This window comes from Oncorhynchus masou, chromosome 13, assembly GCF_036934945.1.
Source record: "Oncorhynchus masou masou isolate Uvic2021 chromosome 13, UVic_Omas_1.1, whole genome shotgun sequence".
In the NCBI taxonomy this organism is placed as follows: Eukaryota; Metazoa; Chordata; class Actinopteri; order Salmoniformes; family Salmonidae; genus Oncorhynchus; species Oncorhynchus masou.
In genome coordinates, this window is record NC_088224.1 from 59,264,581 (window position 1) to 59,282,456 (window position 17,876).

The 17,876-nt window shown below is 41.9% G+C and overlaps 1 pseudogene; it reads left to right on the forward strand.

Moving 5' to 3' along the window:
- Window positions 1–7,918: 7,918 nt before the first annotated feature.
- Window positions 7,919–17,437, forward strand: LOC135553361 (uncharacterized; annotated as a pseudogene).
- Window positions 17,438–17,876: the final 439 nt, after the last annotated feature.

The window sequence follows — 17,876 nt, forward strand, 5'->3', positions numbered from 1 at the left end:
TGCCAATAAAAGGTTGGTCCTCATGCTCGTCTAAAGCCAGTTTGGTGCCCTGGAATAGTGAAGTGACTGTGGGCTTCTGCAGACCACTAGTACAAGTTCAAAGTTGATTTGTCGTACGCACAGGATACACATACTGTAGTATGCACACAGTCCAATGAAACGCTTACTTGCAGGTTCCCGCTCGACAATGCGACAACAATAAGAAATAGTAAAAAATCTGAATAAAAAACTAAAAACTAAATGAGCTCGGTAGAAATACAGGAGCAAACAAAGTAATAATTCACGCAAAAATAGACATTAAAAAAGTCAAGTCGAGTGGGAAGATGTTCACCCTACCCACCGTCTCCATCTTACATCTAATACAAAGCCAGTTTAGTTTGCATTGTTGTCCATAGGCATATGAAGCAGCAAAAGATGTGTGTTACGTGAATGGACTTAAAAAAAGAGGTGTGATGGGTTAGTCTTAGCTATATGTATAAAAAAACATACATCACTGATATATGACCATGCAATACTTGTTGTACTTCTGACTGAGGGATGATGAAAGGAATGTCTCAGCTATTCGTAGTTATTGCAAGAGATTCTAAAGGTTTAGGTTTGTATGGGCTGAGATTCTAAATTGTTAAGTTTGTATAGGCTGAGATTCTAGGGGTTAGGTTTGTATAGGCTGAGATTCTAGGGGTTAGGTTTGTATAGGCTGAGATTATAAACGGTTAGGTTTGTATAGGATGAGATTCTAAACGGTTAGGTTTGTATAGGCTGAGGTTATAAAAGGTTAGGTTTGTATAGGCTGAGGTTATAAAAGGTTAGGTTTGTATAGGCTGAGGTTATAAACGGTTAGGTTTGTATAGGCTGAGGTTATAAACGGTTAGGTTTGTATAGGCTGAGATCATAAACGGTTAGGTTTGTATAGGCTGAGGTTATAAACGGTTAGGTTTGTATAGGCTGAGATTCTAGACGGTTAGGTTTGTATAGGCTGAGATTCTAAACGGTTAGTTTTGTATAGGCTGAGGTTATAAACGGTTAGGTTTGTATAGGCTGAGGTTATAAACGGTTAGGTTTGTATAGGCTGAGATTCTAAATGGTTAGGTTTGTATAGTCTGAGATTCTAAACGGTTAGGTTTGTATAGGCTGAGGTTATAAACGGTTAGGTTTGTATAGGCTGAGGTTATAAACGGTTAGGTTTGTATAGGCTGAGGTTATAAACGGTTAGGTTTGTATAGGCTGAGGTTATAAACGGTTAGGTTTGTATAGGCTGAGGTTATAAACGGTTAGGTTTGTATAGGCTGAGGTTATAAACGGTTAGGTTTGTATATGCTACTAAGGATCCCACTGGGTACAGAAGTCAGTTCAATGTCTATTTTTTATATACATTTAGTTATGTTGTCAGCTAATTTGAATTCAATGAGAAATCAACAAAAAATGTCACCATGACATTTGATTTAGGTTAAACATTGGGTGAAAAAAATATGAAATTCCCTTGCATTGATGACTGCAAATCCAACCAGTTTCCCACATTGAATCAATGTCATCAAATAGATTTTTTGGGTTGAAATTATATGCAAACAACTTTGATTCAACCAGGTTATGGGCAGTGGAAAGATTTTGATACTAATATTGTTATTTCCTATTTTATTTCATCTCATATCAGGTAACAAATGGTAAAACAGTCCAAGGCCCAGTTTCCTAGGTGGAGTCATGCAGGCTGGGTCAGGTGACAAGACAGGAGACAGGCCCCATCAGCCACTCTGTCTTCAACCGCTCATAAAGCTCAGTGGGGTTTCAGTGACCAACAGGGGGGAGTGATCCAGGAAGAATAGATTCAACGAGGGAGAGGTGGGGGTAAAAGAGGACACGGGGAATGAGCGTGAAAATATGCATAAGAAAAGAAGAAGTGTGAACAGGAAATAGGGCATCTGAATCGGCTGAGAAAGAATAGATGTTCAATAGAATAACCATACAGAGGTTGGAAAGGAAACACATTCAAATATACCACAGGAGCTGTGTGATACAGATTGTGATATGAGCCATTACATGCAGAAGAAAGTCATCTCACTGATTTTGTGGGGCACAATGGGTGCTGAGAGCCACCATTGTCAAAGGAGGTGTAATTCCATGCAAAGCAACAATTACAATGTGTTGAAGTTATGGCTGTCACGGTTAATCAAATAACACTAGTTCATTTTAATGCAAAACTATTTTTTTTATTGGGATAAATCCTATTGTCTGAAAGCGTTCAAAATGCACCGAAAATATCCAAAGTACATCTATAACAATCAGAACAAGGTGATGTCAAAACAAGATGACATTGAAGTTAAAGAAATTATACGTTTGTCAATGTACCTAATTTTTATAACCGTTACTTTGAACAAAACCAAGACGTCAGTATTCTTATAATACTTTTTGTATAAAAAAAAACATAAATTACAGTTCAATTTGAGCAAATTCCGAATTTGCGATTAATCATGATGAATCACAGCAAATCCAGCGATGAACTCAATACATTTTTTAAAATCATTTAACAGCCCTGGTTGAAATACATTGCATGTTGCACGGGAAGCTGTCCTGTAGTCGCCATCTCTCTATCAAGTTCTAAATTGTTTTGAGGGAAATAGTGGGATGAAATCCCACTGGGCACAGACGTCAGTTCAACGTCTAGTTTTGATTGACATTTGGATGAGTTGTCAACTAACGTGTATTGAATGTGAAATCAACAGAACAGTTGTCATTGGATTTAGGTTAAATGTTGGGTGAAATAAGGCAGAAATGCCCTTATGTTGATGACTTTTGGCAAATCTAATCAGTTTTCCACATTGATTCAACCTGTTTTTCCCCCAGTGGTATTTTCTTATTAATTATACTTCATTCCTAAGTAGGAACGCTGAACTATTTTACAGCGCATTGCACACGTGTCCAATGACTGCTCTGAACCTTCCCAGATAGAAGCCACCTATTGGAACTGTAATGTTATCTACCCAATGTAACCCTCAGTTGTGTCATTATAATATACAGTTGCTGACTGCTCTAGTCTAGAGTGCATTCCAGCACATTTCTCCTGTTTTACATACTTGACCATTCTGAGAAAAGAGAGATATGGATGAAATGTATTTCCTCAGCACACTGATTTGGCATTCAACAAATGACTATCAATCTTGGTGTATTCATCTGAGAAGTACATACAGAGCATTCGGAAAGTATTCAGAGCCCTTGAATTTTTCCACATTTTGTTACGTTACAACCTTATTCTAAAATGGATTAAATTGTTTTTTTCCCCTCATATATTATACACAATAGCCCATAATGACAAAGCAAAAAACAGATGTAGAAATGTTTATCGAAAAGAAAAAACGGAAATATCACATTTACATAAGTATTCAGACTCTTTACTGATTATTTTGTTGAAGCACCTTTGGCAGCGATTACAGCTTCGAGTCTTCTTGGGTATGATGGCTACAAGCTTGGCACATCTGCATTCGGGGAGTTTCTCCCATTCTTTTCTGTAGATCCTCTCAAGCTCTGTCAGGTTGGATGTGGAGCGTCGCTGCACAGCTATTTTCAGGTCTCTCCAGAGATGTTCGATCGGGTTCAAGTCCGGGCTCTGGTTGGGCCACTCAAGGACATTCAGAGACTTGTCCCGAAGCCACTCCTGTGTTGTCTTGGCTGTGTGCTTAGGGTCATTGTCCTGTTGAAAAGTGAACCTTCGCCCCAGTCTGAGGTCCTGAGCGCTCTGGAGCTGGTTTTCATTAAGGATCTCTCTGTACTTTGTTCCGTTTGTCTGTCCCTCAATCCCGACTAGTCTCCCAGTCCTTGCCGCTGAAAAACATCCCCACAGCATGATGCTGTCACCACCATGCTTCCCAGTAGGGATGGTGCCAGGTTTGTTCCAGACGGGACGCTTGGCATTCAGGCCAAAGAGTTCAATCTTTGTTTCATCAGCCCAGAGAATCTTGTTTCTCATGGTCTGAGAGTCCTTTAGGGGCCTTTTGACAAACTCCAAGCAGACTGTTGTGCCTTTTACTGAGGAATGGCTTCCGTCTGACCACCATAAAGGCCTGATTGGTGGAGTGCTGCAGAGATGGGAGAACCTTCCAGAAAGACAACCATCTCCACAGAGGAACTCTTGAGCTCTGTCAGAGTGACCATCGGGTTCATGGTCACCTCTCTGACCAAGACCCTTCTCCCCCGATTGCTCAGTTTGGCCAGGCGGTCAGCTCTAGGAAGAATCTTGGTGGTTCCAAATTTATTCTATTTAAGTATGATGGAGACTACTGTGTTCTTGGGGACCTTCAATGTTGTAGACATTTTTTGGTACCCTTCCCCAGATCTGTGCCTCGACACAATCCTGTCTTGGAGCTCTACAGACAATTCCTTCGTCCTCATGGCTTGGTTTTTGCTCTGACATGCATTGTCAACTGTGGGACCTTATATAGACAGGAGTGTGCCTTTCCAAATCATGTCCAATCAATTAAATGTACCACTGGTGACTCCAATCAAGTTGTAGAAACATCTCAAGGATGATCAATGGAAACAGGATGCACCTGAGCTTAATTTCAAGTCTCATAGCAAAGTCACAGCTCAATACTTATGTAAATAAGATATTTCTTTTTTACATTTTTTATAAATTAGCAATGAAAAAAAAAATGTTTTCACTTTGTCATTATGGGGTATTGTGTGTAGAATTAGGCTGTAATGTAACAAAATGTGAAAAAAATCTAGGGGTCTGGATACTTTCTGAATGCACTGTATACAACGCCAGTCAAATTGTTTTAGAATTTATATTCTTCACGAACTGTTTTCATACCACAGAACGCTCAATTTCAGCTCAAAATCAAACCCAGGGGTCTGCATGGTTGTCCCACTAATAAATGAACGAGTTCTATGGAGCTCACTCATCCAGTGTGGAAAACTTGAAGTTCAAATCAATTTAAAAATGTTTAATTTTATTTAACTAAGCAAGTCAGTTAAGAACAAATTCTTATTTACAATGACGGCCTACCCCAGATGACAGTGAGCAAATTGTGCATCCCCTATGGTACTCCCAATCACTGCCGGTTGTGAACCAGGGTCTGTAGTGACGCCTCTAGCACTGAGATGCAGTGCCTTAGACAGCAGCACTACTTTATAGACCCATTTTGTTATGACCTTTATTTAACTCGGCAAGTCAGTTAAGAACAAAACTCTTATTTACAATGACAGCCTAGGAACAGTGGGTTAACTGCCTTGTTCAGGGGCAGAAGGACAGATTTTTACCTTGCCAGCTAGAGGATTCGATCCAGCAACCATTCGGTTATAGGCACAACACTCTAACCACTAGGCTACCTGTGACCAAGTGTATTGGTTACATTCGCAGGCTACCTGTGACCAAGTGTAGACTTTACAGTGAAATGCTTACTTATGAGCCCATTCCCAACAATACAGAGTTAAAAAAGTAAGACAAGTGTTTGCTAAGAAAAAAGGAACTAATAACACAATAAAAACAATAACAAGGCCATATACAAGGCTATATACAAGGCCATATACGAGGCTATATACAAGGCTATATACAAGGCTATATACAAGGCTATATACAAGGCTATATACAAGGCTATATACAAGGCCATATACAAGGCCATATACAAGGCCATATACAAGGCTATATACAAGGCTATATACAAGGCCATATACAAGGCCATATACGAGGCTATATACGAGTCCATATACGAGGCTATATACAAGGCTATATACAAGGCTATATACAAGGCTATATACAAGGCCATATACAAGGCCATATACGAGGCTATATACGAGGCTATATACGAGGCCATATACAAGGCCATATACGAGGCTATATACGAGGCTATATACGAGGCTATATACAAGGCTATATACGAGGCCATATACAAGGCCATATACAAAGCTATATACAAGGCTATATACAAGGCCATATACAAGGCTATATACAAGGCCATATACAAGGCTATATACAAGGCTATATACAAGGCCATATACAAGGCTATATACAAGGCTATATACAAGGCCATATACAAGGCCATATACAAGGCCATATACAAGGCTATATACAAGGCTATATACAAGGCTATATACAAGGCTATATACAAGTTTGCGTACAATATATCAATGGATATCTGATAACACACAAACACTACGATGACACACTCAATCCTCTATCCACAAAGAAATTCCAATTCCTCCGATTGACATGAAGCCATAGTGACAAAGTCCGTCGATGACGGAACAAGTCACAGCTCAACACTGAACCTTTAACCTATTAATCACCATGGAACATGCAGTCTCTCTCTCTCTCTCTCTCGCTCTCTCTCTCTTTCTCTCTCTCTCTCTCTCACACAACTGGCAATACTTTTCATGGAGTGGTATAGAAACACTGTGTTCCAATGGAAGTTACAACATACTCTATGACACTGGGGTTTATGGCCCTGGACCTGATGCCCTCTCTGTGTGTCTTATCAGTGATCTCGATCAAGACAGCAAACGCTGTCCAACCCCCACACAGGCTCCAACGCAACAGTCAACACACAAGAGAAGGAGTCAGAATGGATAGCAGAATGTTATTAGGCTGATTGCATTCAACTAACTCTCTTCTCTTTGACAAAGTTGCCAAAGTTCTACCAGATTTAAATAACTGGTACCTAAAAAAAATGAAGAAAGCAATACATGTACACTATGACATACTGTAGGTCTCCACAAATCAAACCATGGAGGCAACCAATAGTGATAATGCAGTATTTTAAACCTTTCAGTATTTAAAACTAGACAACTCTCACTTATCTCTTTAAAATCTTATTATATATTAGTATGTTTATTTTTGCTTTACTTCAGTGTTGAATCAGGGACAAATCTCATGTGTCCCTCATTTGGTAACCCTAACCCCTCCAATAATGTATAATCCATTCTCTTTTTAGTGAACAATGCAGTGAACAAATGAACAAGATAGCTTGAGGCTAATTAAGTTTAGTTAAAAAAACAGCACACATAGAACTTGAAAAAGCCATACATTCACATGAATAAAATCATGGAGGACAACACACAATAAAGTGCTCCTCTTGACACATCCAGGGTGTATCACACCCGGCCGTGATTGGGAGTCCCACAGGGCGGCACACGGTTTGGCCGGGGTAGGCCGTTATTGCAAATAAGAATTTGTTCTTATCTGGCTTGCCGAGTTAAATAAAGGTGAAATAAAATACAAATGAAAGACAAGATGGCTAGACAAGTTCCAACGCGGTCGAACACGGTATGACACAAAGAAGAAGAACATCTATCTCATCATTGCAGTTACATCGTAAGGTACAGATGTTCCTCCTTGAATGGTGAATGATCTTTGGTAGCATCAAGATGCTAACACATCCTCAGGGTGCGCCTGTCACCTCTCTCTCCCATGCTGTCTGGCCCGTCTCCCTGGCTCCTGCTCATTATGTCTGGCCCTTTCATGTCTCACAGTAATGCCACAGGAGATAGCAGCTCAGGTCGACCAGCAGGACCAGGCAAGAATGGCCATTGTCCTGGAGGCCAAATGTCCCAAGCAATCATGGAGCACATGGTGGTTGTTTTGTGTGTGAAAGTTTTACCATCACACAAGGTGATTGAGTTGAATGTGGCATTGGGAGCACAGCCAGAGTGGAGATTGTAATTATTCACCTGAAAATTAAACCATATCCCAATTAGAATAGATAGCCATTTAGAAAGACACAAGAACATTTGATTATCCAAGATAATGCACACACAGACAAGTGTGTGTGCGTACGAGTGTGTGTGTGTGTGCGCGTACACTAGCGTGGGAGTGTTTGTCCACAGCATTTCACTTTGCTGACTCCCCTTGAATGCACTCAGCAGGTGACCATTGTACCCGGCTCCTCCCTGTGAGACGGTGTGGGGGTGAGGTCCACCTCCACGGAGGCACACAACCTCTCACACCTCTCCCCCCTCCTGCTGCTCCAGCCCTATAAAAAAACAGAGCTGGCTCTCCTGTTCCCCAGTCTCATAACGACCAATCACCCACCAGGTAAGAGAACAGACTGGGAGAGCTAAGGGCTGGGGCTAGAGGCCAAAGACTTGGTCTGCATACGCAGAGGACTGAGGAACTAGGAGAGGGAAATGCAGACTAGAATTTTTCAGGAAACTTTTTTTGTCTGTTATTTGGAACGCTTATTACCACTTTGATATGAACTGTTACAAATACATTAGGCAGCAGTTATCACTTTAGCAATACTTCTTTCAGCCAGTTTACTATAATTTACTAGAGAAATGGAAGGGAACAATGGAGAAATAATGTTATTAAATGTCCTAGAAAAAAAGATGTCGCTAATTCTCTTCCTATGCCAATAGCTTTCTGGAATTACTCTCAACAACTGTTTAAGTGTAACCTCTGTCCGGGCCACAGTGATCCAGTGATGTGTCTGTCTTAGTGCAGGGATTGGGGATTAGGTGGTAGGAGTTGAGGGTTAATCTCTTTGTAGGAACAGTATAACTCTATGCAGCTCTGTGTAATCTGAGCAGATTAGAGGTCCTTTTAATAGGCTGACATATGGCATGGGGTGAACTGATTGAGGGCAGCCTGGAGTTGCGTGTCTTTGTGGGTTTGCTCCTTGTGATTCTCCAAATCACTGGAGAATGACTTTGAATTATTGGCTTGTTTGGTTTTGGTGACATTTAAAGTTTAATTTAGAGTGTTTTGCAATTAGTCATTTGTTGCACTGTTCAAATATTGTTAGCTCGAAATTTATTTTTTACCATTCAATCTTGACTTCCCATGGTTTACTGTTTCAATTGCGAATATTGGAATTCTTGTCGGGCTCATTGCTCACCATCCATTCTCTTCTTTCCTCTCAGACCTCCATCATGAAATTCCTGGCTCTCGCACTAACCATCCTGCTGGCCGCAGGTTAGTATCCCGGCCTTGTCATAGTGCCGCCGAATTGATCATGTAGTAATGACATTTTAATGCTTTGTGTGTGTGTGTACCATGCTCTGGTATATTGAACAATTCAAAATGAAATCTTACTCAATTCTTTTAAAGTGCTGGGCCATTCACCACTGTTTCCCAACCAATGCCTGACCCTCTCCCCCTCTCTCTCCTCTCCCAGGTACCCAGGCTTTTCCTATGCAGGCTGATGCTCCCTCTCAGCTGGAGCATGTGAAGGCAGCCTTGAGCATGTACATAGCTCAGGTGAAGTTGACCGCACAGAGGTCCATCGACCTTCTGGATGACACAGAGTACAAAGAGTACAAGTAAGGACATGTTTCATTTAGTCTTCTCTATCTTCTCACTCACTCACTCACTCACTCACTCACTCACTCACTCACTCCACTCGAATTTAAAAGGTTCAATTCAATGGTGCCCAACCTCCACAGATAACTAAACCAATATCTCTCTCCCACCCTCTCTCCCTCTCCCTCTCTCTCCCTCCTCTCTCTCTCTCTCTCTCTCTCTCTCTCTCTCTCTCTCTCTCCCTCTCCGTCCCCCTCTTCTCTATCTCCCTCTCTCTCTCTCTCTCTCTCTCTCTCTCTCTTCTTCTTGGTATTCCTCTCAGGATGCAGCTGACCCAGAGCCTTGACAACCTCCAGCAGTATGCTGATGTCGCCTCCCAGTCCCTGGCCCCCTACAGCGAGGCCTTCGGAACCCAGTTGACTGACGCCACCGCCAATGTGCGCGCTGAGGTCATGAAGGACGTGGAGGAGCTGCGCTCCCAGCTGGAGCCCAAGCGAGCCGAACTCAAGGAAGTCCTGGACAAGCACATAGATGAGTACCGCAAGAAGCTGGAGCCCCTGATCAAGGAGCACATCGAACTGCGCCGCACCGAGATGGAGGCCTTCAGGGCCAAGATGGAGCCCGTTGTGGAGGAGTTGCGCGCCAAGGTGGCCGTCAACGTGGAGGAGACCAAGACCAAGCTCATGCCCATTGTGGAGATTGTCCGTGCCAAGTTGACCGAGCGTCTGGAGGAGCTGAGGACCCTGGCCGCCCCCTACGCTGAGGAGTACAAGGAGCAGATGTTCAAGGCTGTTGGAGAGGTGCGTGAGAAGGTGGCTCCCCTGTCTGAGGACTTCAAGGGCCAGGTGGGCCCCGCAGCCGAGCAGGCCAAGCAAAAGCTCCTGGCTTTCTACGAGACCATCAGCCAGGCCATGAAGGCATAAACACGCTCTCAGCCGGACCCTCCCTCCCTTCCCGTCTCACTCACACTGACTCACACACCATACGTACCACGCCAAAGCCAAACTGATGCACTTCCTCTGCAGCGGCATGGCAGGACTCTTGCTCTCTCTAACGCACCACCATATGTGCTCAAGCACACCCAAGCGCAGACACTAACGCACTATTGCATACATTCAGTTTTGAGTTGTGTTCAGGGCCTGTGTGCACAATCCTGGGCCTGCATAATGTTGACTGTACTATGAACATCAAGTGTGAATATTCTAGTGTTGCTGCTTGTTCAAGATAGCTGTGTGCTTCAAAACAGCTCAATAAACATACTGTTTCATACTATTTCATTCTCTGAGTTTGACTTCTTTGGATTGTATTGTCTAGAACAAGCTTTTACATGTGGCTCTCACAACATGTTGGGTTTATGTATGAACGTCTGGTATCACACACTTCTGTGTTCTAAAACGATATGCGTTCTATGGTTTTTCTATTTTCTATGATCGCAACATGATCAAAATGAAGTGATGCAACTATTGCATGCAAGGAAATGAACAAACGTCTCTGACATGGATATCATGTCACTGTAACAGTATTGGTTTAAAAGAACGGTTCATCTGAAAATGAGATTTTTTTTAACGAATGGACTTTTCTAATCATTTTCTCTGAAAACCAGCGACCATTCATGGAGATCATGGGAGTTCATATGAGTCGTGGTGTTAATAGCCATAGAGGGTTGATGAATGGGTTAATAAGGAGGAGGTGTCAGTGTGTTGGCAGGCTGTGACCCGTAGAGTTTCATTAGAGACGGTGTTAGATGGATGGGGTGCTACTCAGCACCTCTCAGGCTGAGCCCCATCATCACCCTCCCATCACAGAGTACACACACACACACACACACACTCACACACACTGGAGCATTGGGAGGGGGTATGACTGTGGAGAAAAAAAATTAACTTCTTGAGTTTACACTTGACTTCTACGGTTGATTATCAGTCATGCCATCTAAACATAAGTTGGTTCTTTATAGAGACTTCTTCCACCAATACCAACTTCTGTCCCCTCACATGTAACAATCCTTGATAATAAGCAAGAGGGTAGGAATGGGCCTTCAACGGCTGAGTTGGTAGAGTATGGTGCTTCTAACATCAGGATTGTGGGTGCTGTTATCTGCACCCACAGTATTATCAAATAATATCTGCTGCTATCTACTGCTAAGTTGTAATAGTTTGATAATAAACCTACATTAATTCTACTATAAACTTTTATTTGCTGCTATTTACTGCTCAGTTGTAATAGTTTTGATAATAAACCTGTACTAACTGGACTATAAACTTGTATCCACTGCTATTTGGTTTTTGGTTTGTTTTTAATGTGTTTTGCAACGTGATTCTCTTACTGTTTTTGTGGTTTGTCTTAACTGTTCTTTTTGTTGTTGTTAATGACTGAGTTCGCTTCCCCAGGCCACCCATAGGAAAAATATATACCCGCATGACTGTAGGTTGCTTTGGATAAAAGCATCTTTTAAAATGGCAGATGTTGTTATTATATTATTCCTATGGATACGGCACGTATAAGAATTCCTCCCAGACGAGACACGGCAAAGCTCTTTTGGTGACCATCTCAAGGCAACTTTAGATTAGAGTTGAAGATAGCAATTAGCATGGTGTTGAAGAGATTTTTTTTTTAATCAATAGCAGCACCGGCTCTCTGTCGGATGTCTGTCCTCACTCGATAACGGAGGACAACTAGTGTAATTAATGACCTACTTCTAAAAAGTGAAGTGCATCTCAATGAAAATAACACTTTGTGCATCCTATCATGGTACAAAACTGTAAAGAATTGTCTGAAAGCAGTAGTACATGTTTTCATTCCTCCTCTGTCACATCTCATGTGCATGTATCTATGTATATGTGCAGAGTGTGTGTTTTATCCCTCTCGGTGTGTGTGCGTGTGTGTATCCTTGTGTGTGCGAGTATGTTAATATTGCATGTCAGTGGCTTTATTACAGTGTAATGGATGAGGTGGGATCGAGGGTCCCTTGAGTGTCCCAGCCTGTATAAAGCCTGCTTGGTGTTCCAGTCCTCTGTGTCCCAGACCCAGTCAGTGGTACCCTCAACCACACAGACACTCTGCTTCTCCAAGGACAGCTAACGGTCTGAGACTAAAGCAGGGGATTTGATGTGGTCACAGTTCTACTCTAAACTGGACATTAGACTGGTCAGTGAACAGTGGAACAGAAGACCAATTGATGGAAATTGAAAGTGGAGAAATCTGAAGCGTTTCCCCACCACTGGAGATTCTGACTGTAACACAAACAGCATGGATGGTACTGGAGCTTCACTGCGTTAGTTTGAATTCATTGGTTCCTACCTGACTTTTCTTGGGAAATCCTGTTTTTCATGTGTTTTCTCCTCCTCTCCTCTCCAGTTCCCCAGCTGTCTCACAGGTGTGCCCTCACGCTGCCCTGCTGTGCAGAAGCTGGTGGGGCCACCTGTGCCAAAGCCCCCCAGGTCACGGGGGTCACAGTTCAGCTGGAGATGCACACGCTGTGGCAACAGTTTGACCAGCTGGGCACAGAGATGATCGTCACCAAGGCTGGGAGGTAGGAACATGCTAACACAAATGGACACACACACACACGTAAACACACACACATAAACACACACACTCACTGTGGTTGAACTAATCACATATCACTGTGTTGCTGCTGAGTCATGCATGGTCCTTGTAGGAGGATGTTCCCTACCTTCCAGGTGAGTATCTCAGGGATGGACCCTGCAGCGGAGTATGTGCTGCTCATGGACTTCATCCCTGTGGATGACAAGAGATACAGGTGAGTTTTCTCCATAGACTTACATAGAATGTGATTTATAGGCTCAGGGGTTTTACCCACACTCTGCCAGCATAAAAGACATAGACTAGATCTACACATAATAGTGTTTGTGTGGAATAATCATATGGTATATTGTGGTTATGGTGTACAGTACATACCCTGGCAGCCTCTTCTTGATTGTACCACATTATGTGTACCAGATAATGCACAAAATCTTTATCAGCGCCAATGGAGAATGTATTGAGTAGAACTTTCAGCCTGATGTAACAGAACTTTCAATAGTGGAGTGACATAACTTGCAACCAATGAATATAGTATCTTTGCTCTCCTGTATGTAGATATGCGTTCCACAGCTCCTCGTGGCTGGTGGCAGGCCGGGCCGACGTGGCGGCCCCGGGGAGGATGCACTTCCACCCAGACTCCCCCGCCAGAGGCTCCCAGTGGATGAAACAGATGGTCTCCTTCGACGCACTCAAACTGACCAACAACCTGCTGGATGACAATGGACATGTAAGACAAGCACACACGCATACACACACACACACACCCCGGTCCAGACGCAGACACACACACACCGACCAGTCCAGACACAGACACACATGCACGCACACACACGCACATCTTTACAATCAGTGCTTGCTCGTGTTCTTTATACATTCCTTGTATTTCTGAGTCTTTGTGCCTGTGTGTGGATCTAATGTGCATTGTGATTGTTTGTCAAACACCCAGATGATCTTGAACTCCATGCATCGTTACCAGCCTCGATTCCATGTGGTGTATGTGGACCCACGGCGGGATAGCCAGCTTCATGCCCACCGCAACTTCTGCACCTTCTCCTTCCCTGAAACACGCTTCATAGCCGTCACTGCCTACCAGAACCACAGGGTAATGTAATGACTATGTTATAACTGTCACTACATATGATGTTGCAGAGACAAAATTGTCCAGTCTTGTATGAATTATGTCTATTGGAGATTCACCCTACATGCTGCCTTGAAATTGATGACAGATAATGTTCTCTCTCTCTCTCTCTCTCTCTCTCCCTCTCTTTACCCAGGAAAGGGCAAAAAACACCCCATATTAATATATGTAGCCTTAGAAATAAAGTTAAAATGTGAAATGCTTGATAGAGTATGTGATGTAAACAGAGAGGTCTACTTTCATGGGGACCTGAATATTGACAAATTTTCATTAAGGGGAAGATTCTCACTGTAACCAGTAACTGTAATCTGGTTCAGGTTATTAATCAATTTACCAGGTGGTTTACAAACACAACAGGTACTATATCATCCAAATATTTACTAATACTGTAGAACTTTGTTCTAAAGCTGTATCCATGCCCATTGGATAAAGTGATCACAATACAGTGGCTATATCCATTAAAGCCAAAGTTCCAAAAGCTGGGCCTAAAATATTGTGTAAGAGATCCTACAAACGATTTAGCTGACTCTTATGTGGATGATGTTAAAAATATTTGTTGGTCTGATGTGATTAATAAGGAGCATCCAGACGCTGCCCTTGATGAATTTCTGAAATTGCTCCTTACAATTATTGATGAACATCCACTTGTTAAGAAGCTGTTAAAGTTGTTAAGCCTTCATGGATTGACGAGGAATTTAAAAACTGTATGGTTGAAATAGATGGGGCAAAGGAGTGGCTAATAAGTCTGGCTGACTTACTGCAAATTGAGAAATTATATGACTAAAGTTAACAAAAAGAAGAAGAACCTGTATTATGACGCCAAGATCAATGATATAAAGATGATCACATTACTTTAAATGAAATTATGGGCAGAAAGACAAATTCAACCCCATCTTTCATCTAATCAGATGCCTTATTCATCACAAAACCATTTGATGTTGCCAATTATTTTACTGATTACTTCATTGGTGAAGTGGGCAACCTTAGGCAGGAAATGCCAACAACAAACAGTGAGACATTGTATTCATGCATAAAAAAATGAATAATGAAAGAAAATCATTATACGTTTGTATTTGGTAAAGTTTGTGTGGGAGAGGTGGGAAAATGATTGTTATCGATCAATAATGTCAAACCTCCTATCTGTCATATATTTAATCTGAGCCTAGCGGAAAGTATTTGTCCTCAGGCCTGGAGGGATGCCAAAGTCATTCCGCTACCAAAGAATGGACCTTTACTGTTTCTAACAGCCAAACTATCAGCTTGCTGCCAGCTATTAGCAAACTGTAGGAAAAAACTGTGTTTAACCAAATACAATGCTTTTCTCTGTAAACAAATTAACAACAGACTTTCAGCATATCGTGGATTCAGAGTTATCTAACCAGAACACAGTGGGGTTTCTTTAACGGAAGCTTCTCTAATGTTAAACAGTGTTGTAAAATGTAAAATGACCTAACACTGGCATTAAACAAAGCCTGTATGATGATTCCTCCTGTACGTGTCAGCAACCCCAGCTAGAGAAATCACTGCAACCCTAAACAAAGAGTTACAGTCAGTTTTAGAATGGGTGGCCAGTAATAAACTGGTCCTGAACATCTCTAAAACTAAGAGCATTCTATTTGGTACATGTATATCATTCCCTGTTCTAAAACTCAGCTGAATCTGAATGGCATGGCTGTTTAGCAAGTTGAGTAGGCTAAATTACTTAGTGTTTGTTACCTTAGATTGATTCAATGGTTGTAACTATGGGGAATGTCTGTCCGTGATAAAGAGATGCTCAGCCTTTTGGAGACCACTCTCCTGCAGACTCTAGTTTAATTTTATCTTGATTATTGTCCAGTCATATGGTCAAGTGTCGCAAAGAAGGATCTTGTTAAGCTGCAGCTGGCCTTGAACAGAGCGGCAAGTTTTGCTCTTCATTGTAATCAGAGGGCTAATATCAATACTATGCATGATAGTCTCTTTCGGCTAAGAGTTGAAGAAAGACTGACTGCATCACTTCTAGTTTTTATAAGAAATAATGTATTGGAAATTCCAAACTGTTTTCATAGTCAAGTTATATACAGCACCGACACACAAAATTACATCACCAGACATGCCACCAGGGGTCTTTTCACTGTCCCCAGGTCAGTATTATAAAGAGCCATGATTGCATGGAACTCCCTCCCATCTCATGTAGTGCAAGTGAACAGCAAACCTGGTTTCAAAACGCGAATAAAGCAACACCTCGCGGCAAAACGACTGCCTCCCATGTGACCTACTTTTTGTGTGTATGTGCTGAAATGTATGTGTAACTGATACACACACACACACACACACACACACACACACACACACACACACACACACACACACACACACACACACACACTACATGTTAATGTTTTTAAATGTATGTACATTTTAAACTCTTTTGTCTATAATGTATTTTTCATTATGTGTCAGACCCCAATGAGACTAGCTGTCACCATTGACGAGGGATCCTGTTCAAATCAAAAATGTCTCTCTCTCTCTCAGATCACCCAGTTGAAGATAGCCAGTAACCCGTTTGCCAAGGGCTTCCGAACTACTGATCCTGACGCCTGGTAAAATAAATGAACATGTTCTTTGTTCGTTAGTGTCTAAAATGTCAGAATGATTTTGGTGATACGTTGAACACAAAAGTCAAAGGACAACAACCATATTCAGACATTGAGGACTGATTGTTGGACTCAGGGGGTTTCCCTCCTACAGTTAACATCAAATCTAGATTGTTCCATGAAAACACTCAACTAAATAATAACTGCACCATTGTACATCCTTATCGCTCTCTCCCTTATCACCTGATATTCAGGTTAAGGATCAATCGCAATATGATACCTGAACTTTGACTCTGGCCTCTACATATGACAACACTGCAGACACTCAATTAGGCTTGATAAAGTAAGCCATTGGTTATTAAAGCCAAGCGTACCATGATTGGATAAAAGGTGACTAATGGTGGTAACCTGTTTTGAACCTGTTGTAATTCTGCCTAACACTGATTGTAATGTGACTGTGTGTTGTTGTGTGTTCAGGGTGGGCAGTGCCAGGCCCCTGCGTCACTCTCTGCCCACCTGGCAGCCACAGGAGGGCAGCCACGAGCCTGACAGTATGTCGGGAGAGCAGCGAGCACAGAACCTAAAAAGTCTATCAAGTGAGCGACTGAGAACCAGGAATTAAATACTGAGCTTTTCTTAAGGCAATATACAGCCCTTAATACGTCACTGTCACTCCACAATGTGAACTAATCTTGGTCAGAGAAATTATATTTTACATAGGTGCTCTTGGTTTCCTCCTCTGTAGGATTAGAGGATTAAAACATTGCCTCTCTATCAACAGCGCATTGTGAACTAGGCCACCACTGCAGGGAAGACATCAACTGTACCAGTGAAAGAAAGGATGTGGAGAATAATATTTTTCCACCCTTGACTTTCATCCCCCTTCCCACTCTCTGGGAATGTCCAGGCATTTCAGAGAGACTGAACCTGGGATGAGAGGAGGGAATGTCTTACATAGTTCCATTGTGCTAAAGATCTTCCTACAGTAGCCCACATTCTCCTTCAATATGTGAATATCTCTCTTCATTATTTCTCAAAGGAACCAAGTGAAAATGGTCTATTATGAGCTCAATCATTTAGCCTATTTTCTTTGATTGTTTCATCTTGGGCTGGTGATTTTAGATATGACTTTTTACACAAAGTACACAAGACAATATAGGGGGATTAATTGTTTAAAGTGGAAAATATTGTTATTCAAATGATGTCAATAAAGACCAATTTGAAATCATTTTCTCTTTTGCTTTATGATTTATTATAAGCTATTTTTATTAAAGGCTATTTGTTCTGTTATGCCAATGATTACATAGAAAAACTACTATACCCACAATGCCCTGTGCGCTCCTATTTCCCAACTGAGGTTGCGCTTGCAAGGAGATGCTCCGCTCAGTTA